The 25054-nt window shown below is 38.5% G+C and overlaps 1 protein-coding gene across 1 annotated transcript in view; it reads left to right on the top strand.

Moving 5' to 3' along the window:
* ERC2 (ELKS/RAB6-interacting/CAST family member 2) overlaps positions 1-25054 on the top strand; it is a 916748-nt gene that overhangs the window by 139856 nt on the left and 751838 nt on the right. The window lies entirely within an intron of this gene.

Raw genomic sequence — 25054 nt, 5'->3', positions numbered from 1 at the left:
CTCTGGTGTGGGTGTAGGATATCCTACTGATTTCCAGCTCAGTTTCATTTAACACACACACATACACACACGCACGCACGTGCGCAGGTACACACACGTTTTTCTTTAATGAGTACCTATAGTGTGAAAAGCACTGCTAGATACTGAGGATGAGATACCTGATTCATGGAATTTACATCTTGTGAGAAAAATATGGAAGGTAATGAGTCAGTTATGAAAGTGGAAGAAAGTTCAAGAGGCTCTGGGGTTGTATAGTCAAGGCACAAACCTAGCCTGTGATGTCATGGAAGCCTCTGTGAGGACAACATTGTAGCTAAAACTAGAACATTAGGCATGCCTTCAAGGATTAACTAAAATTCCATCTTCTCCATGGTGCCCTTCATGATCAGGTTTTTTTTTCTTTGACACCCCTGATTTTGGTTACTATAGCACTTTATTTCTCAGGTAGAGCATGTGCAAATGTCTTACATATATGGGTCAATCTCTCTCCCACTGAGTTACAAATACCTTGAAGAATTAGATTAGACCTAATTATCTTTGTGTGATCAGCGTTTCCTGTATAACACTGTTCAAAGTTCTTTTCAGTTAGTGTTTTCTGAACTTAACCAATTGTGCTTTGAAGAGGGTAGATTCTGCAAAGGAATTCTCATTACTCATGCTTTACTCATTTGGGTCTGAGTTTCCTCTTTGCCTTGTGACTTGGTTTCATCATACGTAAGCTGGAAGGATTGAGTTAGGATCCTTATAGTTAGAGTTTCTGTGATTCCCTTGAGGAAATTTGAAGGGAGATATGTAGTGCATGGATATCAGCATGAATGGGTGCTTATAGTAGAGATGTATAAATATGGGTACTTTATCTTTCAGTGGTCTTCTGAGGAGATATTTTGACTGGGACTGAGTTGAAAGTGCTCAGCAGGTGCAGTTGGGCAGCAGCATCCCCTTTGTATGTGACTTGGTCTCTCACGTGTAATGGAAGATTTGTGGGAAAGAACTTGAGCTCTGAATTAATGTAAGTGGAATCCAGGCATATGTAGCCCTACCTCGTTTGATGGACTGAGGATCCCCAGAGAAAGCCAGATTGCTTTCTGAGAGAGATCTGACAGAGATCTTTCTGAGAGAGATTTTGGGGCCCTTGAGAAAAGAAATCAAGAGTGAGAAGAATTCACAGAGATCAAAGGAGTAGAGATGTGGTGGGGCAGGTGCCTAACTGTGGCCAATGCAGCCTCTAGCCTGCTGCTTCCTGGGAATGAGAGAGTGGGAGTAAAGAAAGAGAAACGAATCATTTGGAGCCCACCAGCCCTGCTGAGGAAATGGCCAGGAGCAGCAGAAGTTGGGAAATGGGAAGGTCATCAGTGGTAGAGAGAGAAAAACCTTGAAATCTGGATCTCATCATTCACTCCTGTATATCTAAGATTAGTAATTCAAAGTGGTTCTGGATAACAGTTCCAGAGAGGGTCTTGTTGGACAAGAATTTATCATCCTATACTTTGTTTTGGTCTGATCAGTCTGTTGCAGTATGGTTGATTATGTGGGTTGAGACTGTTCAGGCTACCTTAAAAAAAGCTGGGGGTTCACTGGAACTGAAACTGAAACACTATTGGGATCTAAGTCAGCTTCTCTCTTAGGGTATCTGTGGCTTTCCACCATCTCTTCACCATTTACTTCTGCAGCCTTCTCCATGTCCATTTTGCCTCCTCAGAACTTCGACTTTCTGGGGCTTTGGTTTGCCAAGGCCCATATCCTCCTGAAGATATTCCTTTATTGACTGGCTCAGGTTCTGTTTCTAGTTCTAATGTTCAGAGAGGCATCTACCTACCAGTCCATGAGTGAGAGGCACATTTCTTTATCTACTTAGCTTGTGGTAAGTGAGGAGTCAGGAGCAGGACCTTGTGACATGGAGCTTGGCTATAGACAGAGTGGCTTGGAGTAGGCTGCAACCAGAGCAAGTCATGATAGACATCTCTAATTCATAATCCACTCATTCATTCATTGCATTTCATACTTGGCAGTGTAGCATTGGAGTTAAGAGCCCAGGTTCCAGAGTCAGACTCAAATTTGGACCTGGAGCTTGACCTTGAGCAAGTGACATCTCTCTGAGCCTTACTTTTCTCATCTGTAAAAAGGGAATGATAATTGTACTAACCTTATAAAGTTGTTTTGAAGAAAACATGAGAAAGTACATATGAACAGCTTGGTATAGGGTCAGTGCAGAGTAAGCACTTTGTAAATGTTATTTTTACATATAGTCTATCAGTAAATATGACTGTATAGTATCTGTCTTTATAGAGATTTCAGCCTAACAAGGAAATAATTTTCATGAATGGTCACATAGAGCATTCTTGATAACACATTCACAATGCATAGAAGATATAGAAAATTAATTCACTGAACAAATGTTTACTGACCACCTACTAGGTGTGTGGCATTGTAAGCACTGAGTGTACAGTTTTTAACAAATAGTCAAATTCCTGCCCTCCTGGAGCTCACATTGTAGTTAGAAGATAAACGCACATGGATTATATATACATATGTATATGTATATATTTAGGTAGATAGATAGGTAGATAATGTCTGGTGATGCTATGTGCTATGAGGAAAAAAAGCAGGTAAGGCAATAGAGAATGGCAGTGTGTATATGGGAAACTGATTGAGGTGGAGTGGCCCAGGATGACCTCTCTAAGGAAGTGACATTTGAACAGAGGACTACATAAAGTGAGGGAGGGAACCATTCAAACGTCTGGCAGAATAGCATTCCTGACAGAGGGAAGAGTGAAGGCAACAGCTCCTAGGCAGGGATGGTCCTTGGTGTGCTTGAGGAGCACCAGGGAGGCTGGGGTGAGTGGACCCTCGGGGGTGAAGGTGAAAGTAATAGGAATTGAGGGCTCAGAGGAAGCCAGAGGCCAGGGGTGATTTCCAACAGGTTCAGTTGCATCTGTTGTCTGTGGCTCATCTGGGCTTTTCAGATCGGCCTGACCTCCTGGCTTGTCAGTTTCCTCTGTGATTGAGGGCCGCAGATGCCCATTTTGAAGCAGTTTCTTTGGAGATGCATGAAGGCTCACTAGAGTTTTGAACTATGTTCAGGCTACTAACTCCTGAGACTGTGCTTGGCTTTTCTCCCCACCAGGGTAGGGTGAGTCATGCATGGGAGGGGGTTCTGATAAGCTTCAGCCAGCTTCCTCTGTCATCACTACCATAGAGCTGATTCCTTAGTCATCCTTTAATCCTGTCTCTGTGTTCTGACCTCTTTCTCCAGGATTAAAATAGCCCAGCATGCTGCATCCAAAGTAGTTATTGTTTAGGGTTAGGAATTGGGCTGAGTGACACTGCAAGTGAGAAAGAGGTGAACTGCTTAGTGGTGCCTGGGACCAGCTGCTGCTGATAGGAGACCCACACAATACACACATTGAGGGCTATCCTCAGTGTCTAAGGAAGCAAGAAGGAGTGGTATTTCCCTCAGCAGAATCTTGAGAATGTTTCACAGTGGATATGACATTTGAGCTCGAATATAATATATCAGGATTCTCTGATTCAAAACATGTTTCCACAGTTGTTTTAACTTCCTCCAAGTGAAGAAGGCTATGACTACATTGGGCTGACTACCCTTAGGTACTGGTTTTTGCTGATGGGTGGCAGGTATGGGCCATTTACTGAAATTTATTGCTGATTTGCTATATATATGACATTTGTTTGAGACATCTTTTGTGTCAGCTCTATATTGCAGCATAACAAATCAGCTTAAAACTTGGTGACTTAAAGCAACTCTTTTTATTTGCTTGTGATTCTAAGGATCATTAGTTTTGCCTGGCCTTTGCTGGGTTCAGCTGGGTTGTTCTTCTGCTGGTCTCTTCTAGACTTATTCATGAGGCTGAAGTCACCTGCTAATTTTATGGAGGCTGTTTGATGACATGGGGGTCACAGGGTGATTGGTGTTGCGTTTTTGCTAGGTCTTTCTTCTCATGGTGTGTTATCCTCAGATGGTGTAGCTTGAGGTTCTTGGTATCAAGCGGGCTGAAGTGTAGCTCCAAGTATAGTTTCTTCTTTACTTTTGGATGGTTCTTTCCCTGGCCTTGGGCAGTTTCTTTGCACATGTGAAGATTAATAGCTGAGTACTTAAGGGGGACCCTCTGAAGCTATGAGCCCCATGGACTCTAGTTGACTTTCTCTTTTCCGATGACCAGTTTCATCTCCTCAAATCAGGCAGACCAGACATCTTTGCCGGGGATTCTCTCTGGGCTGCAGCCTGGACACTACTGCCAGGTAGTAGGCTGTGCAGTTATAGTGCTCACCATATTTGATTTTCATCTCTCGGGATTACTGTCCTTGACACTATTTTGCATACCTATTGTCCAATTTGTTAGTTGTTTCAGGAAAGGAGGTCATTATATCTCTGTAACTCCATCTTGGCTGAAAGTAGAAGTCTCAAGAGGATAAAAGTAGAAGTGGCAAGGTGTCTTGAGGCCTACCTAGGCTTGGAACTCAGATACCGCCTCTGAATTCTATTAGGCAAAACAAACCCAAGACTAGCCCAGACTTAAAGTGTGGAGATATAAACTGTATTTCTTGGTAGGAGCAGCGGCAAAGTCACATTGCAGAGGGGCATGTGGAAAGGGATGGGAGGAATGATTGAAGCTCTGTTTATAAACATTCTATCCCATTGTGTGAGCAAGAAGGTAATTATAAGATGATAGCTATCATTTGTCAAGCTGCTGCTATGAACCAAGCCCTAAATGAAGCAGTTTATACACAGTACATCTAAACCAAATAACATTGTGAAGCGTTACGAAGGTTATATAACATTGTTCACATGTGGAACAAATGTAATGTTATGAAGCCCGTTTTATAGATGAGGAAACTGCCCCTCCTCAGAGGTTAATTGACATGCTTGAGGTTATTCCTGGGATCATGTGACTTCCATGCCTGTGTGATTTCATGCCTGTGCTCTCAATCTATCTTTTCACTTTAAACTTTTATATGCCCTTATCTTAGGTATATTTCTTAAGTGTAGATATGACAACTTTAAAAAGAATACAAACAGATGATTTCTGTCCTTTTAGGGGGTAGGTTTATTTTATTTACATTTATTGTAATTACCAATATGTTTGGATTGATTTCTACAGTTTATTTTGTGCCTCCTATTTACCCTGCCTTTTCTAGGAAAAGCTTCCTCTTTTTTGATTATTTGTATTTCTTTATTCTTCTTTCCTACAGATTTGAAAGTTTAATTCTATTCATCATTTTTTTTTTTTTTAGCTATTCCTCTTAAAATTTTAACACATCGACTTGAATTTGTCTAAGGATAACCAATTTTATCTTCTGTTCTCTAAAAGGAGAAAAAGACTGTGATGAATTTAGAATGTTTTGACACTAACCATTTTGCTCTCATCTTAGGTGTTTTTATTTTTATATCCCTCTGGGAGTATGGTAGTTTTGTACTTTACTGTTTCCTTTGAAATTAGGCATGGCCATGTGACTGGTGGGTTGGCCTGTGAAATGTTAGAAACAGGAAGCTTAAAGACCCAGGGTGCAGTTCATTATGTGACTTGTGTGTAGCAATTGTTGAAGAAGGTTTTGAGGTCAGATCCGTTAGGGGCTACACTGGGTAGAGTCCCCAGCTAACGGCTGAAAGATATTAAGCATGAGTGGAAGTAAACATTTAATGTTTTTAGCCATAGAGATTTTGGGATTGTTACTGTAGCATAAGTTGACCAGCTGACTGATAAACTTCTGATTCTCCAAGTTAGTTGTCATATTATTATTGTCTTTTATAGTAAATGCTTATTTAGAATTAAAACACTTACCATATTTACTTAACTTTTCTTCATTCTTATCAACTCTTCCTTCTAGATTCATTTTTTTTTGAAGTACATATTCTAGAAATATCTTTAAGCTTATTTATAGTGTGCTGCTAAGTGTTTAATGGTTGGTTCCCCGGGGGCAGGGTGGCAGGGGCAAAAAAGCCTGATTTTAGTGTTTGCTGATATCTGTGGTGTAAATATTCCCACCATAGCTCAATTCCAGTTACCAACATGTTGTTAAGTGACTCGAAATTTCTGAAAATTTGGCTCTTCTGAGCTAGTATAGACACACTGTTACTTCAGGCGGCTTACGTTAGTGGTAAACTCTCTTTTGTCTGGAGATCATCTTTATTTTATCCTCATTTTTGAATGGCAGATTAACTGGGAATAAAATTCTAAAGTTGAGAGTTATTTCCTTTTAGCACTTTCAAGTTATTGTTGTTGAAATAATATTGTTGCTCCCTTGACAAGTCCATTGTCATTTTACATTGTTCTTTGTGTGGTTAATCTGTTCTTTCTCTCTGGTTGCTTTTAAAATTTTCTCTTTGTGTTTAGCATTTTGTAGTTTTACTTTGCTGTGCTTAAGGTATGAGTTTAATTATATGTATACATTTTGCTCCCCTAATCTTTAATGAGTTTTAGAAATATTTTAGGCATTTTCTTTTTGGATATAATTTGATTTCTGGCATTCTATGTGGTTTGGGTTGAGAGACTATCTTGAGAACACTTGTGTGTTTGTTTTTTGCCAAGTATCACTTTGAGATTATTTTCATATATAATTTCTTTACTTGGATGTTCTCAGACCTTTAGGCACTGTAAAATGAATCCCAAATCTACATGAAGGTAGACCCTTGGAGAAGCTAGTTTTATCTTATCCTGAGCCCAGAGGTTCAGGCTATTATCTTTTTGTGTTCACCATTTCACTTACCTGGTTTATGGAAAGGTCTCACCTCTCACTTGCCTAGAGCCTATTCTGACCCACTTCTAAGGCTGTTAACTCAAACTCCCTCCCTCTACTGCTTTCTAGCCTCTTGATAGCCAAACTCTCAGCTCCGCTTACCTATCTGAGTTTTAGTTTTCCTCTTTGTTTTTGGCTCTTGAGTGTCTCTCTCACTTTCATGCATGCTCATCTGTGCATACAAAGTGATATTGTATTTTCTTTTGATTTTGTATTGTCTCCAGCTTTTCTAGGTGTTTGTGGTTATCTGTTCCATCATATTGCTAGAAACCATGTGCAGGTTACACTCTGGGGCCTCACCATCTAGTTTCTCTTGGTTTATTCCAATACCTTTCTAATTTTTTCTCTGCCTCTAATTGCCCATCTTTCCCTGATACTTTCCCATTCTAAAATACCTTCTCCCTATTTTTCTCCTAAACTTTAGTATGTGTATCCTTTTTAAAGTGAAAATTAGAAGTAATTCTTATAGACCTCTAAGAATATTTGTGGCAAGTGTGGGGAAATAAAATCTTACTCTCTGAAAAAAATCTTCCAAATATCTTACTGCTTCAGGTCTTTGCTTAAATGTCATTTTAACGAGGAAGTATGACTGAATATTGGTCTATCCTATATAAAATTAACACCTCACCATGTTTATATTTTATTAATCTGTGTAGCACTGTTTGTTGATATGCTATACTTTTGTTTATGGATTGTCTCTCCTTATGAGATTCTAAGTTCCATGAGGTCAGGCACTCTCTCTCTCTCTCTCTTTTGCTCATTGTTAAATTCCCAATGCTTAAGATTGTGCCTGGCATATAGTAGGTATTCAATAAATATTTTTGAATGAATCAATGAAATATAAATTTTTAACACATGAAGAGTTGTATCTTAATTTCCAGATAGTTTTATCTTTAAGTTATCATTAAAATTTCAAATTTTTATAACATATAAAGACCTTTCAGAGTATATTAATAAAAGGTAGTACAAAGCACTCCATTTACATCACTCTCTGCTTTAGGAAGTCTGCATTCTTTCTATAGCATTTGGTTGTTTACTGATGAGCACTACCACCTTTGTAGCTGCCCCCTGCCACTCCTGATCTTACATTTGGCTCTCAAGCTTCATATTCTTTTCTTGAATTTTTTCATGCTTTGACACCTTTAGCCAAGCCCTTCACCCTGCCTGGAACACCTTCCTTCTTTGCCTTTAGAAAATTCTTCTGTATTCTAAGTGCTACTCAAAGTTCATTTCCTCTGTGGAGTTGTTGCCTGTGCACAGACCAGATCGATGCCTCCCTTTTCTGCATTGCCCTTAGCACATTATACACCCTTCCTTATGCTCACATTCCTTCTTATTGTGATTATTGATCTCCATATTTGTCACTTTTTCTTTTTTTATTTTTTTTTAATGTTTATTTTTGAGAGAGAGACAGAGTATGAACAGGGGAGGTACAAAGGGAGACACAGAATCTGAAGCAGGCTCCAGGCTCTGAGCTGTCAGCACAGAGCCTGACGCAAGGGCTCAATTCATGAACCATGAAGTCATGACCTGCGTAAAGTCTGATGCCTAATCAATTGAGTCACCCAGGTGCCCCTGTCACTTTTTCTTGACTAAGAGTGTCTCAAGGCCAAGGACTATGTCTCATGTTTTCTCTGTCCTAATTTTCTCAGTGGCTTATCATAGCGGTTAGCACATACTATGAGCTGAGCTAATGCTGCCTGGGAATGGTTGTGGCAAAAATGAATGACCAGCATATACTTTCAAACTCTCTGGCATCAAATGAAAGAAGAATTCATTGTAGCATAATGGTTGTCTAATAGGGGGTTTGATGGGAGATTGTGTCATATGCTTAATAAATCTATCAAAAAAAGGAAAAGGACTTCTTTTGGAATAAATGTTATCTGGCCTAGAGTTCATTGAATAAGTTGCTAAATTACCTTTAAAGATATTTGCCAGCATAATGGTGTTTTTCACTATTAATTATAACATTAAGAGAAATTTATTGAATCCATAGACTATAAGCTATGTGTCTATTTATAAATATATTTTTATGTATTCCTATATGTAAACTTACTCATAGCTACACTTGTATCATCCTCATTTTACAGTGGAAGAAATTGAGGGTAAATAATTTGCCAAGGATTAAACAGTATGGACAAGCAGAGGTGGAACCAGTTCTTGATTAATACAGGACTCAGCGCTTAACTAGTCTCCCATACTGGATTTCAGCAACTCCATTAATGGTAGAGTTTTCTTTGCCTTTTTAAAAGGTGATTGAAAAGCTTATTTAAGGGAATAAATGAGGGAGGAGGCTCTTTATAGACTGTAAACTGTAAAGTCATTCTAGGTTTATTTTTTTCCTCCTTTATAAAACCATAAAGCCTGTAAGTCTTTCCACCCTGTTTCCCTTTTTAAACTAAAGAAAGAAAACCTTCAAAGACACAGCAAAAGACTCCACCCATTTCATGGGCCCCTGCCTCCATTGGTTTTGTATGTTCCACAGTTCGGGACCCAAGTGAAGGTGAGAGGAACAATCATGTTTTAAGTAGTGTTACAGATGCATGGACTCAAGAGAGCCGTTGGCCTCCCTGTAGCTTGCCGCGGGCGCTGGTGTGTTGAAATTTATGTGAACCCGGGCTAATAGTTCATCTTATTGGGAAAAGCGGCGGTAGGACCTAGGGTCACTGAGGTGTCGCAGTAAGGCTCGCTTCAACTGAAATCCTTCTTCCATTCGATAATGCTTTTGTCCCAGGCACCAGCAGTGTCCGCACTGCTACATACTTTCTCTATGTCCCTCTTGGACGTGACAGGTTAGCTCTGTTCCAAACTCAAATTTGAAGCCATTTTCCCCTCCCTTCCCAACTTTAAAAGTCTCAAATGAATTATAAAACAAAATAAATATCCAGGGATGAAAAAGTCACTTTGCAGTCCTTGTTTAAAAATATTTTTTACTGTTCTTTTGGAAAAAACCGTATTCTCTTTCACTGGTTTAAAGATTTCAGAGGGAATCTTAAAGCATATGAAATGTATACGCTCACGAATGCATACGTGTGGGTTTCTGAGTCTTTTCTAAGGAAAACTCTTATTCTTAATAATATGTACAAAATTATCCAGATAAAATAAAAATAACCTCGAATTGATATTATTCAGGATTGGTATCAAGGGATCTTATTTCTCAGTCATACAATGTATTCTTCCAGTGATAGTATCTGCAAAAGAACTGTTCCTTCTGTCTGGTTTTTGCTTTGGCTTCCCTAACGATAGCATGGATCTCCAGTGACTTATCAGTATCTTTTCCAGGTTCCTGAGTGGCCCCCTTCATTCTTGACATTTATCCCATATACTTTTTTGGGAAAAATTTCCTCTAAACCCTTTTCAAAGTCTCTAAGCTCTCAGGTGGAAGAATGCTATATCTTTGAAAATTCCCTAAAGATATTCTTTAAGAAGTCCTTTCAGAGAGAAAAATTACTTCATCCTTGTTGGAATTAATCATTTGTTCCAACTCTTGAAGTCTTGGAGCCGCTGGGTATGGACTGTGGTTACAGCAGCTGTACCATCGGTGGTGTGTGGTGGAAGAGATGTCTCTTGGGCCAAAGATGTGTGACTCCAGTGTGGAAATCTGGCTTGTGGCCGCTGTTGCACATACCCTGACACTAATTATGTGGTACTGGGATCCTTTTGCAGTCCAGTGACCAAATAATACTGGTGCATGGGGCTAGAAGAGAAAGACGGGGGCACAGCAGTGTGCTGAGAGTTTGGTGTCTGGGCTTTATAACTAGCAGTGCTGCCGTCTCTGCTGCGGCTTCTGGTGACAAGCGGTCCCCCTCTTTAGGCCTCAGGTTATCCTCCTATAAAAAGAAGCAAAGATGATTATCTTTCTGCAATCTTTCATCACCAGTGTTCAGTGATTCTGTTGTTCCATACTTGCTGTGTCTTTAAAATGCATATACCAGCTTGTAGAAAATCTAGGGTAGTTCTTTCAGAGTATTTTATTTGCTATTAAAAGGTTAGCATCCAAAGTGGCCAAGCCAGAAAGTTCCCCTGGATTAAAGGATTTATTTGTATATGATATAGGCAAACATAATTTCACATTTTCCCCCCATACTCTACTTTCATTTCTTTCCATTGCATTTTGGGAGGGCTTGCAATCTGGGTTTGTATATTCGTAACAGTGGCTTTTGAAAATGATGGCTTCCTGTGGGCTGAATTGGGACTTGCTAAGTATCTGATGTGTATTCTGTTTAACTTTATCATGGGTTTGTGAGATGTTTGTATTTTTAGCAGCTTTTAAAAGAGCTGGAAACTGAGACCTAGAAAACAAAAGTAACCTGTTAGTGTCATACAGGGCACCCAAGTCTGTGGAACCCTGTAGCTAGTGTGTGGTCAGATTTACCCCACAGCTACTGAGTGATCAAGTTGGAGATCAATGCAAGGCCTCAGACATCAAAGAGACAGTTACAATTGGAGGTATTATTCTTAATCAAATACTTAGGCCTTTCACTGTCAAATCAATTATTTTTTTTGTGTTTAATTTTTGAGAGAGAGAGAGAGAGAGAGAGAACATGCACAAGTGTGTGCATGTGAGTGGAGGAGGAGCAGAGAGAGAAGGAGGCAGAATCTGAAAAAGGCTTCAGGCTCGGAGCTGTCAGCACAAATGTGGTTCTAGTGCATTGATAAAATGGGAAAACAAGAGAATTTGAGGGAGTAAGCTACTAAGCTACTTCACTTTTTTTTTTATACTGCTCAAGTTCCCTCTGTCAGTAAAGTTATAATGTGAAAAAGAAGTTTTATCTCAGACTCCTCATAGTATTCCCAGTTGCTTAAAATTCCACCAAGAGCACAGACATGCATATAGAAATGCTATTTAAAGCTAAAAATGAATAAAACAGTTGATTGTAAAGACTGGTGCTGTCATTTCAGATGACTCATTAAATCTTCCCTTAGATTTTTTTAAAATAATGGTAACAACAAATAACAGCACAGAATTAAGATTCAGATATTATATCTCTCTTGAAAATAAAGAGTATATATAGCAATATATATTGTTTATAATGTAATGGTATATTTTACATATATAATAAAATATGTAACACATATATAATGTTTGTTTATTTATATTTAACCTGGCAGGATTTCTTTAGACTTGGAGAGGACACTTATGTCTGTCAGAGAGCACATAGCTCAGTAATGTTGAATGAGTGAATGAATGCCCCCTTTGTCTGCTCTGTCTAGCAGTGTCTTACACTAAGGGACACTACCCACACTTTGCTCATATTTTATGACTCACACAAACTAAGTTTTCAGTATACTTCTTAGGATTGACCTATACCACAGTACTCTTTTCATGGTATTTACCTTCCCTACCTTTTATTACTGAACGATCATTTCTTAAAGCAGTAGTAAGGCTGAACTTTTTGTTTTGAAGTGTGGAAATGTGCTTCTCAAACCTTTATGTGCCTTCAGATGACGTGGCAGTCTTAAAGGCAGTCTACCTAGCATGTAAAAATGCAGATTCTGAAATTGCAGGTCTGAAGTGGGACGTGAGGTTCTACCTTTCTTACAGGATGCTGCTGCTGCTGGTCAGGACCACATTCTGAGTTGTGTGGAGGTCAGTTATCCCCTTTCCCAGCAGTGGCACAAGGAGTGAGAGAAGCAGGAGGGGAAAGTACTTAGGAAAAAATCTTTCCTTATGAAAACTTTGATAGCAAGGACTACAGTTTGGCTGAGGGAACCATGTGGCTCAGAATAAGGAATACTTAGTAGTTCAGCGCAAGCCACGCAAGTATTTGAGTGACAATAATTTAGGTAAAACCTCTTACTTGTTTTAAAAATATTTAGATGGTTAATAATTTTGTTAAATAAACATGTCGTGGGGTGGGAGTTGCAATAAATATTTTAAAATGTCACTTACACTAAAGATTTGCTAAGCAATTAAAATCAAAGAGCTGTCCTCTAACTGCGTGTGGCTATTAATAATAGAAAACCTCCATTTTTAAAAATTAAAAACAATAAAATTTTTTTAAATATTTATTAATTGAGACAGAGAGAAACAGAGCATGAGTAGGGGAGGGGCAGAAAGAGAGGGAGACACAGAATCCAAAGCAGGCTCCAGGCTCTGAGCTGTCAGTACAGAGCTTAACTTGGGGCTCAAACCCATGAGCCGTGAGGTTATGACCTGAACCCAAGTCGATGCTTAACTGAGTCACCCAGACGGCTCTTAAAAACATTAAAAAAAAATGTTTATTTCTGAGAGAGGCAGAGATAGTGTGAGTGGGGGAGGGGAAGAGAAAGAAGGAGACAAAATCTGAGCTGTCAGCACAGAGCTGGACGCAGGACTTGAACTCACATAGTGTGATATAATGACCTGAGTTAAAGTTCCATGTTTAACCGATTGAGCCACCCAGGCACCTAGAAAGGCTCCAGTTTTAACCATTGTTTGTATGATTACATGATTTGGGTTGCTTCTCTAAACACACTTAAGAAATATCAATATTTCTTAAACGAGTTTTTTAAATAACTAATTAATTAATTAATTCATTCATGCATACACATATACATACCTGTAACAGGTTGAATGGTGTCAACATCAGGGGATGCTACTGTCTTTTAGTTACTTATGTATTACAGGGGACTAGTAGGGAAAAATATCCCGACTTTCAAAACAGTCATGTTGTTATTCCTGAGAGCCCCTTGTAGAGTTATTTATAGACCGGTTAATGGGAAATCAATTTTAGCCATCTTTAAATTGGTCTTAAAACAACTGTTTCCTGTTCCTCTTGCTTAAAAAATGCCAAAGTGCTTAGCATTTTGTTTCCCACTGTTGCATTTATTCGATGATCAAAAATGTATGTTCATATGCTCATGTCTTTTTCCTGCCCAGATAGGAGGAGGAAGGAGAGAAGTTTTAATTCCAGGCCTCTAGCCACCACTGCTGTGTCAACAATCAACATTTACTGAGTGTCCATTATGTGCCAGGCCCCGTGCTTTACGCTTTATGGGAACCTGTTCACTTATGCAATGAACATCTCATGTGGTCTTTGTTTGAACCTTGTTCATTAGTTACAATTATTGTTTTGTTTTTATGGATGAGTAATTCAATGTGCAAAGTACTTAAGTGATTTGTCCAAGGCAGCATAGGCTGTAATAGGTAAATCTAGGATTCAAAACCCAGCTCATCACCACTGTTCTTGGAAGCCTAGACAAGTTTAGTGATTTCCCCCACATCATATAATTTGTTAGCAGCAAAGCCAGAATTAGAACTTAAGTCCTTAACTCTCAGCTCAGTACAATATTCCAGTACTATGCCATCGTATAGTATTGGTCTGTAATGAGAACCAGAACTCCTTGCTTACAAAAGCAACTGCCAAGAGAGCTTTTCCATGTATACTGTTCTTAGTGTTATGAATCTTGGCAAAATGTCACATGTTATCAACCAAAGTGGGTTCTGCAGTTATCACTGACAGTGTGTCTTTGTGAGGATCCCAGGATCCTGGTGCTTTGCTGCTTTTAAAAATTATCTATCAATAGTCTCTATTAGTTATGTGTGCTTGTTCTGACCTAAAGGAGAAAGCCTTGGACCGTATGTCTAAATATTAATTTTTTAGGCCTTTCTCAGTAGAGTGGCTCTTCCACAGCACAATGGGGCCACATGTTTTTAGCCAGCGTCTGCTGTTTGTCTTTTCACACACATGACATGGTCCATGGAAGGTTCGAAGCCACAAGGAGTGCTTTACATCCTGCACATGGAATTATGGAAGGAGGGATCAGACAACCTGCCCTTAAAATTTGATTAGAAACAAACTAAAAAATGATAAATAGGAAAATAAAGTCACAGGAGAAGCAGAGCAGGCCAAGTTGTCTGCAAAGAGATTCTATTTTCTTTGAACGAGTTATGTTAAACTCTTGCTTGAGAAGGAGTATGGATTTATTAAAACAAAGTTCAAGACTTTTGGGTATAGGCCAATTCATATTTTTATATAGCTCAGAGACAGTTTTCATAGCAGTGAAACCCTAAACTGCTTTATAGCACAAAACTTTATCATTTTTTTTTGTTTTGTTTTTTCCCCATAGTGTGGAAAAGAGCTTAAGGTCACAAATTTTTTCAAATTTGCCAGGAACTCATATTTTCCATGTTTGGGGATAAGACCCAGTAGATTCTAAACATCTGGCTAGTCCCTATTTAAATAATTGTGTGTTCCATGCACATCATACATATATAATTATATTTTCATTCTATTTACCTTTTGTATTTTAGATATACTGAAATCTGGATTAAATTCTGACTCCAGTAGCTGTTGGAAGTTACTCTCCTGAATGTTGGCTCAGGAAAAGTATATTTTCCCCTCCTTTCCATATAAACTCAAGTATGGCGTAGTTTCTTAGATTTTTATTGTTCACTCCCCACCCCCCCAGATTAAGTGACTTCTAAGAGCTTATAAGAGTTGTGCAAAATGAAGTTCTCTTTATTTTTTATAGCAAGAGTAACTTTAGAATTGGCTGGAGGAAACCTCAGTTTTAGACACTGGCCCGTATCTGCTAACAATGTGATTGCAGGCAAATCCCTTAAGCCAGGCCAATATATCCTCTTGTGAAGTGGACATAGTGCTGGCAGCATCAGAGCAGTCTTGTCAGATGAGTGAGCTGGTGGACGTGAGGCATTTTGAATTTTGGAGGAGAGAACAGCACAGAGTAATCTGAGGTCAAGGACACCCCCTGCCTCCCTACTGGCCCACACTCTCCCACCTCCAGTCTAAAGTACAGTAAAGCAAAGAGGAATGGACACCTAGTCTCTCTCACAGTGTTCCCCTGTGCCGACCATCTGGTGAGACAGTTTCCTTTCTGGTCCTCTCATCTTTCTGCCCATATTTCATTATTTATTGACTACCTATTATATGCTAGATTTGGGAATATAGTACAAATTTGGCCCAGAACCTGCCCTTGAAAAGCTCACTCTCTTTCTCTCAGTCTTTCTCTTTCTTAGATATTTTCCTTAGTTTCTTGCAAGCACAGCAGTGCTTTGAGAGATATATTTGGTTTTATGTAGCTGTTGCATAGTGGGAGGGCTTATCTGAAAACATAGCCTGCCATAACACCAGAAACAGAAGTTGTTATGACCTCTTTTATTGTCTGAGACTTGGAATCAATTGGACAGGCTAATCTTTTTACACTCCCAGTATTTTTACCTATGTTTAAAGGACAGACTAATAATTTTTAACTTTTTTCCCCCTTTTGTGAACTGGAAATGGGGCTAGTCTTTACTATCTACAACAGATTTCTTTTTTCTTTTTTTTAATGTCTATTTTTTATTTTTGAGAGAGAAAGAGAGGGAGAACATGAGCAGGGGCTGGGCAGAGAGAGACAGGGAAACAGAGGATCTGAAGCAAGCTCTGTGCCAACAGCAGAGACCCTGATGTGGGGGTCTAACTCACAAACTGTGGTATCATGACCTGAGCTGAAATGGGACACTCAATCGACTGAGCCACCCAGGCACTCCCAGGGCAGATTTTAAAGTATGCAATTAAGTAGGGTGGGGGAGAAAGATTAAAAAGAACTGCTTGAAGGGTAGGTATTAGGATAAACATTATGCATTCTATTTGTACTCTTAGCAGAGTGACTGTAAAGAGTAGCCTGGATGCCATTGTGATACCTGCTTTGCTTCCCTTAGTGGTGTTCTCACTGGCAGGCTGTGGAGAAGGGAGTTTGCCTTTTGAGCTTTGATTCTTTGAGATCCCAGAATTAGGGTAGGGAGTAAAAAGCTTTCTGAATGCCTATCCAATCAGTCTCATTTTTATACTTAAAGGGAGTTAGTGGTTTTGCACTAACTTTGTTCCACTCGTGCAGTATGTTCTAAGTTGACAGCAGTTTGACTAGGACCCAGGCATGAGGTCGGATCACCTGGAGATGTTTCGCCCTAATGAAGGTGAACCTTGGGAAGGCGTCCCTCTCCAGATAAGCGGTGGAATGGAAGCCACAGAAGAGTGGTTGAGGCTGTGGAACTTGAAAGCACAAAGATGATGGGCAGATTCCAAAGAGAAGCCCTAGAATACAACCTTACAGTTTGCTGGTTTGTAGATAGGTACCTGATATAGGTAACAGGCTGAAATGAATGCTCTTGATTATTGATCCATTAGGGTTTGGGTGACTGCCTTAAAAGAAATGTGCTTTCATGGTTCAGAAGGAGGAGGTGATTCAATCTGAAGGTACTGAATAATCTGGAAGGCCAGAATTGAAAATTGCGCATTGTTTTTCTTACCTTTGGCCCTTAGAGAAAGTGCTTTGTTGGCTTTGCCAGAGATTTTGCATGCACTGTATCCTGATCTTTTAGAACTAGTTTTTATAGACATTGTCCTCTAATAGCTAATTTTAATTAGCAAACAGTCTAATTCTGAAGACCTAGAAAGGAGGTCTCAGTAAATCATCCTTGGAGTGTCCCAAGCTATTTAATTATTGGATGGGACCCAGGGGGTAAGTGAAATGATTTAGGTTATCTCTCATTCTCCTGTTAGAGACATGACTACCATTTCCTATGTTGTTAAAGTAGAGAGCCACCCCCTTTTGTTCTGCTCTTAGGGTTAGTAGAATACATACCAGGATGGAGTTCAGGATTCCAGAAACTGAGATTCCATGCTTCCAGAAACAGAATCTGGCTTTGGCAATGTGATTGTTCTTTTGGGCCTATCATTAACCCTGTGTGATGTGATTTTTTCATTTGTAAAATGAGGTTAACAGGCTAATCTTTAAGGTCTCTTGTGAGCCCTAAGAGTTCTGATTCTGTGTAATCACTGTGTCAAGTAGATTATGTCTTTCAGAATATGGGTTTTTGTTGCTGTTGTCAAGGCAGCATATCCTAGCCTATCCTGATTGATATAAGTGATTACTCTGTACTTGGTACTTTCTACTGCTTTATATGTATTAACTCTTAATTTTAAAATACAAATTGCCTATGTTAAATATCTATGTAGAAATGGCTATCTGGCAAATGAATTTTGAAACTTAATTGATTTGAATTTCTTAAAGTAGAACAGTGGAGGATGGAGAGAGACAGAGAGAGACGGAGAGAGAAGTTCCTTCAGATCCCCTCCTCATCCTCCAGTATTTGATGCAGAAAGATGATCAAGACTTTTTAAAGTCATGCCTTTTGCTCAAGATTCCTTTCTAAGAACAAGGAGATCTCTGCTTAATTTCAAATAATTTATTATTTATTTATTAAAAATTTTATCCGTTTTTTTTTAATGTTCTTTTTAAATTTATTTTTGATACAGAGACAGACAGAGCATGAGAGGGGGAGAGGCAGAGAGAGAAGGAGACAGAACCGGAAGCAGGCTCCAGGCTCTGAGCTAGCTGTCAGCACAGAGCCTGACGCGGGGCTCGAACCCACGAACGTGAGATCTGACCTGAGCCGAAGCCGGAGACTTAACCGACTGAGCCACCCAGGCGCCCCAAAATTTTATCAGGTTTTAAATTCTACTTTCCGTAGTTAACATATAGTGTTATATTAGTTCAGGTGTACAATACAGCGATTCAACAATTCTCTATAATTTTAAATAATTTAAAAGAGAATGACAGGGTACCTGGGTGGCTCGGCCAGTTAAGTGTTCGACTTTGGCTCAGGTCATGATATGACAGTTGGTGGGTTTGAGCCCCATGTCAGGCTCAGTGCTGCCAGTTGGGAGCCTGGAGCCTGCTTCAGAGTCTCGGTTTCCTTCTCTTTCTGTCTCTCTCTGAGAAATAAAATAAACATTAAGAATTTTTCAAAAGAGAATGAAAACTAAATGACACATGGATTTGAGAAAGTTTTGAACACTAAATTTTAGGTTGATTATCAGATTGTGTGATCATGCTCCAAGTCATTTGGTTAAGAAAATGGCTACCTGAAAGTAGATTTATCTTATTAATACATATACAACCTGAAAGTGCCTATCATAAACTCTGAATGAGGAACAGCCTGGTTAAAGTGGTTAACTTTAAATTTGAAAAATTGCTATAATTGTCATTAATTGCCTGTCTGTCTGCTCTCACAACTCTTGCCTCTACCCTACATTCTTTTAATTATTTTTTTCCAGCATCCTGAAGCATTTGTGCCAATTCAGAGACTACATGGTATAGTGGTTTGAGTAGGGGAATTGATGTCAGACAGCCTAGATGAACATCTGGCTGTGCCACTTACTTAGGAGGATGACTTAGAGCAAGTTACTTAACCACTTTCCATCTCCATTTTTCCTCCCTTAAGTGGAGATCCAAAACAATGGCTACTTCACAGGGTGGTTGTGAGGGTTAGAAAAGTTCAGAACTATGTGTGGCATGTGGTAATTGCTATCCAGATTTTTGCTATTACTGTTCCTTAATAGATCTGGTCTGTCTTTGCCTCTGGGCTTTTATACTTTCTCTTCTCTTTCCATACTTCTTCATGGAGCTGGCTCTCAATTGCTCTTCAGGATCCAGCTCAGTGGTGGCCCTTTGGGGTATTTTCCCACATGTCTCTAGCCTGGGTTAAATCCTCTCTGAATTTCTAGCCACCTGGCTATGACTTCTTTCATAACCCTCATAACATAGTGACGCTACTATCAGTTTACTTGTCTACATGGACCATGAGCATGGGTCATTTCTTTTCCCTTTCCCTTCCTCCCCCATCCCTTCCCTTTCCCCTGTCTTCCTCCTTTCCTTCCTTCCTTCCTTCCTTCCTTCTGTCTTGTGTATAAGGGAGATACTGGCTAAATGTTTATTGAATGGATAAACAAACCAATTTTCCCTCATTTCTCTCTCCCTTCTTTCTTCCTTCCTCCTTCCCATTCTTCTCTTCTACTTTCTTCTTTTCTTCCTCTCTATCAAACTTTCTCCCTTCCTTTACTCTCAAACTTGGCACTTGATACATTACCTTAGTTATTTCCTCACAAGAACTCTGTGAGATAAGCATTATGATTATTCCTGTTTTTCAGGTATGGGAACAAAGGATCAGGATGATAGGCAACTTGCCCATCCAAAGGGGTAGACCCCTTACAGAGTTGTCTTCCAATGTGGCCATCTTCGCTCAAAGAATTTTGGCAAATTTTCCATGGAATTCTCTTTGGACTGTGCTATGAACCACATATGAAAACCAATAGTAGTTTCAGTCACTCTCAGAAAAGATAATTTTCAGTCTCATCATCCCAATTCATCATGTTTGTTTTCACATAAACTTAGATCCTCTTTTTGTGCTGGTCTCAGTCTATCAATAACTAGTACTATGGTTGGATTGGCCCTTGTGGTTCTTACTATGATTGCAAAATGACCTTGAACAATAATCATCAAGAAACTTTGAAAGAATAAAGGCTTATTACTTAAAAGACCTGGAAATTGCACAGCACCATTGGAGTCATACAGTGAGATCATGGGTAGAGAGTGGCTGGGTCTGAGATTCTGCTTTTATTGGGGTCAAGGGAGGAGGGTACCTAGGTTTTGTGGGCTCATTTTTTATTGGTGAATTTAAAACCTGAGAGGGGAGATTTAAAGTGTTGGAAGAGAAAAATCAAGTGGGCCAAATGGTCAGTTACTGAAAACAACAAAGATCTCTAAAACGAAGGAGCCTCAGTTGGAGGATGCAGTCTGACTTTTTATCTAGATGTGTTCTTTTATTTGAGATAGCCAACATTGAAGTGGATGCCTCTTTGAAGTGGATGCCTTGGTAATCAAAGCTTAAGTCAGGTACTTTCATTGCAAAAGAGAAAAAAACAATTGTTAGGGCTTATATAAGGATGTCCATTCTTGCTGCTTTTATTCAACATATTATTAGAACTCCTAGCCAAAGTAATTAGGTAAAAAAAAAAATTAAAGGCATCCAGATTGGTAAAGAGGAAGTAACAATGCCATACTATTTGCAAATGACATGGCATTATATATAGAAAACTCTAAACACTCCACCAAAAACACAAAACAAAACTATTAGAACTAATAAATGAATTCAGTAAAGTTGCAGGATACAAAAATAGCATCCAGAAATCAGTTGCTTTTCTATACACTAATAATAGACTATCATAAAGAGAAATTCAGAGAGCAATTCCATTTACAATTTTATCAAAAAGAATAAAATGCCAACAAATAAGTTTAATCAAGGGGGTGAAAGTTTTGTACTCTGAAAATTGTAAGACACTGATGAAAGATATTTCAGGTAATACCAGCCAATGGAAACATATACCATGCTCATGGGATGGGAGAATTAATATTGTTAAAGTGCCCATACTCAAAGCAATTTACAGATTCTGTGTAATCCCCATCATAATACCAATGGCATTTTTCATAGAACTAGAACAAAGAGTCCTAAAATTTGTGTGGAACTACAAAAGATCCCAAACAGTCAAAACAATCTTGAGAAAGACCAAAGCTGGAGGTATGATACTTGCTGATTTCAAAGTATACTGCAAAGCTATAGTAATCAAAACAATATGGCACTGACATGGAAACAGACATATAGATTAATGAAACAGAATAGAGTCAAGAAATAAACCCACACATATACAGTCAACTAATGTATGACAAAGGAGGCAAGAATATAAAATGGGAAAAAGACAGACTCTTCAATTAGTGGTGTTGGGAAAACTGGACAGTTACAAGCAAAAGAACTGGACTAGTATCTTAAACCAGTATCTTACATCATATTGGAATAGATTAAATTGAATGTAAGGCCTGAAATCCTAAAACTCTTAGAAGAAAACATAGGCAGTAAATTCTTTGACATCAGTCTTAGCAATATTTTTCTGGATCTGTCTCCTCAGGCAAGGGCAGCAAAAGCTAAAATAAACAAATGGGATTACATCACAGTAAAAAACTTTTGCATGGGAAAGGAGACTATCAACAAAATGAAAAGGCAAGCTACTGAATGGGAGAAGATACTTGCAAATCATATATCTGATAGGGGGTTAATAGCGGAATATATAGATAGCTTCTATAACTTACTGTAAAAAACAAACAACCTGATTAAAAAATTGACCTGAATAAACATTTTTCTAGAGAAGACATACAGATAGTAAACAGGCATAGGAAAAGATCTTAAAATCACTAATCATCAGAGAAATGCAAATCAAAACCACATTGAGATATTATCTCACACCAATCAGATTGGTTATTATCAAAAAGACACAAAAATAACAAGTGTTTTTGAGGATATGGGAAAAAGGGAACCCTCTGCTCTGTTAGTGGGATTTAAATTAGTGCAACAACTGTGGAAAACATTATGGAAGCTCCTCAAAAAATTAAAGACCAAACTACCATATATATGGTCTAGTAATTTCACTTCTGGCTATTTATCTAAAGAAAACAAAAACATAAATTAGAAGAGATATATGTACTCCTATGTTTATTACAGAATTCTTTACAATAGCCAAGGTATGGAAGCAAACTAAGTGTCCATAATATATGAATGGATAAGATATATATACCACAGTGAAATATTACTCAGCCATAAAAAAAGAATAAGATCTTGCCATTTGTGACAACATAGATGGATCTAGAGGCTATTCTGAGTGAAATAAGTCAGACAGAGAAAACCAAGTATTATATGATTTCACTTATATGTGAAATCTAAAAAATAAGACAAATGAATAAAATAGAAACAGACTCTTAGATACAGGAAACAAATTCTTGGTTACCAGAGTGGATCAGTGCTGGTGGTGGCAGGTAAAGTAGGTGCAGAGGATTAAGAAGTACAAACTTCTAGTTATAAAATAAATGAGTCATGGAGATACAATGTACAGCACAGGGAATAGAGTCAGTAATATTATAGTAACTTTGTATGGTGACAGATGGTAACTAGACTTATGGGGATCATTTTTGTAATGTACAAAATAGGGAATCACTATTATATACATCTTCAACAGATATGATACTGTATGTTAATTATACTTCATCTAAGAAAGTATTTGCCATAATCAAGAATATTTAAATGATTCGAAGACAGTTGGACATCCTGTTCCCAAGAGGTTTGGCAGCAGCCACATTACTGGGCCAAAGGCTGTTGATACTCCTGTGCACTTTGTTTTGATATGGTTTTGGGATGGGGAACTGGTGAAGAGAGGTTGTATTACCTTTTAATCTCACCTCATGTTTCTTTGTGGCAGATTTATTGAGATACAATTTATGTAGCATACAATTCCCCCCATCTAATTTGTAAAATTCATTGGTTTTTAGTATATTTACAAAATTTTACAATCAACATCACTATCTACTTCCGGAAATTTTCATCACCCCCAAAAGAAATCCCATACCCTTTAGTAGTCACCCTCCATTTCCCCCTACTCCAGTCACCTTGTTAGTCACCCATTTATTTTCTGTTTGTGGATTTGCTTATTCTGGATATTTCATATCAATTAAATCCTACAACATGTGGTTTCTTGTTACTGGCCTCATTCACATGGTCTAGTGTTTTCAAGGTTTACCTATGCTACAGCGTGTATCAGTACATTGATTTGTATGGCTAGATAATACTCCATTGTGTGGATATACTGCATTTTATTTATTCATTCATCAGGTAATTGACATATAAATTGTTTTCACTTTTTGGCTACTATGGATATTTACATATGAATCAACTGATGAATGGATAAATGCAATGTGGTATGGTTCTATAATGGAATAATATTCATCTATAAAATGAACAAAATATGTGTGCTACAACATGGATGAGCCTTGAAAGCATGCTGTGTGAAAGAAGCCACTTGTTGCATAATTTCATGGATATGAACATCCAGACTAGGTAAATATGTAGAGACAGAAAGTAAACTAGAGGTTTCCAGGGCCTTGGGAGAGGAAGGGGGAAAGGAAATGACTCGCTAAAAGTACAGGGTTTCTTTTTTTAATTTTCTTAACTGTCACCATGCAATGTTATTATAATACTAATTGACTATATTCTCTGTGCTGTACTTTTCATCTCTGTGACTTATTTTCTAATTAGAAGTTTGTTCTTCTTAAGCCCTTTCACCTATTTCACTTATAATCCTATACCCCTTCCTTTGTAGACTGCCAGTTTGTTCTTTGTATTTATGAGACTGTTTGTTTGTTCATTGTTTTATTTTTTAGATCCCACACATAAGTGAAATCATATGGTTTTGTTTTTCTCTGACTTATTTTACTTAGTATAATACACTCTCTGTCCATTCATCCGTGTTGTCACAAAGGGCAAGGTCTTACTCTTTTTTTTTTTTTTATGGTTGAGTGTGTATATGTACATACACACACATCTTTTCTTTATCCATTTATCTATTGTTGGACACTTAGGTAGGTTACTTCCAGATTTTGGCTATTATAAATAATGCTGTGGTAAACGTAAGGTTGCATATATCTTTTGAATTCGTATTTTTGTTTTCTTTGGGTAAATACCCAGTAGTGGAATTACTGGATTAGATGGCTGTTCTATTTTTGTTTTTAACTTTTTGAGAAATCTGTTTACTGTTTTCCACAGTGGTTGCACCGATTTACATTCCCACCAATAGTGCTTAAGGGTTCCCTTTTTTTTTTTTTTACAACCTTGCCAAGAGTTATTTTTTTTCTTTTTGATAGTAACTACTCTGACTGATGTGAAGTGATATCTCATTGTGGTTTTAATTTTCATTTCCCTGATGATTAGTGATGTTGAGCATCTTTTCATGTGCCTGTTGACCATCTGTATGTCTTTAGAAAAATGTTTATTCAGAACAAATCAGGAGACTGTAGATGCTGGTGAGGATGTAGAGAAATGGGCAGCCTCTTACACTTTGGTGGGAATGTAAACTGGTGCAGCTGCTCTGGAAAACAGTGTGGAGGTTCCTCAAAAAATTAACCATAGAACTCCCCTATGACCCAGCAATAGCACTGCTAGGAATCTACCCAAGGGGTACAGGAGTGCTGATGCATAGGGGCACATGTACCCCAATGTTCATAGCAGCACTTTCTACAATAGCCAAATCATGGAAAGAGCCTAAATGTCCGTCAACTGATGAATGGATCAAGAAGATGTGGTTTATATATACAATGGAATACTACATAGCAATGAGAAAGAATAAAGTATGGTCATTTGTAGCAATGTGGATGGAACTCAAGGGTGTTATCCTAAGTGAAATATGTCAGTCAGAGAAAGATGGATAACATATGTTTTCACTCATAAGTGGAACAGGAGAAACTTAACAGAAGACCATGGGGGAGGGGAAGGGTAAAAAATAGTTTTAGAGAAGGAGGGAGGCAAACCATGAGAGACTCTTGAATACTGAGAACAAACTGAAGGCTGATGGGGGTGGAGAGGAGGGGAAGGGGAGTGATGGGCATGGAGGAGAGCCTTGCTGGGATGAGCACTGGGTGTTAAATGGAAACCAATTTA

Source organism: Suricata suricatta, chromosome 12, assembly GCF_006229205.1.
Source record: "Suricata suricatta isolate VVHF042 chromosome 12, meerkat_22Aug2017_6uvM2_HiC, whole genome shotgun sequence".
In the NCBI taxonomy this organism is placed as follows: Eukaryota; Metazoa; Chordata; class Mammalia; order Carnivora; family Herpestidae; genus Suricata; species Suricata suricatta.
The sequence above is the reverse complement of the archived record's forward strand: the minus strand, read 5'-3'. Positions and strand labels throughout refer to the sequence as shown.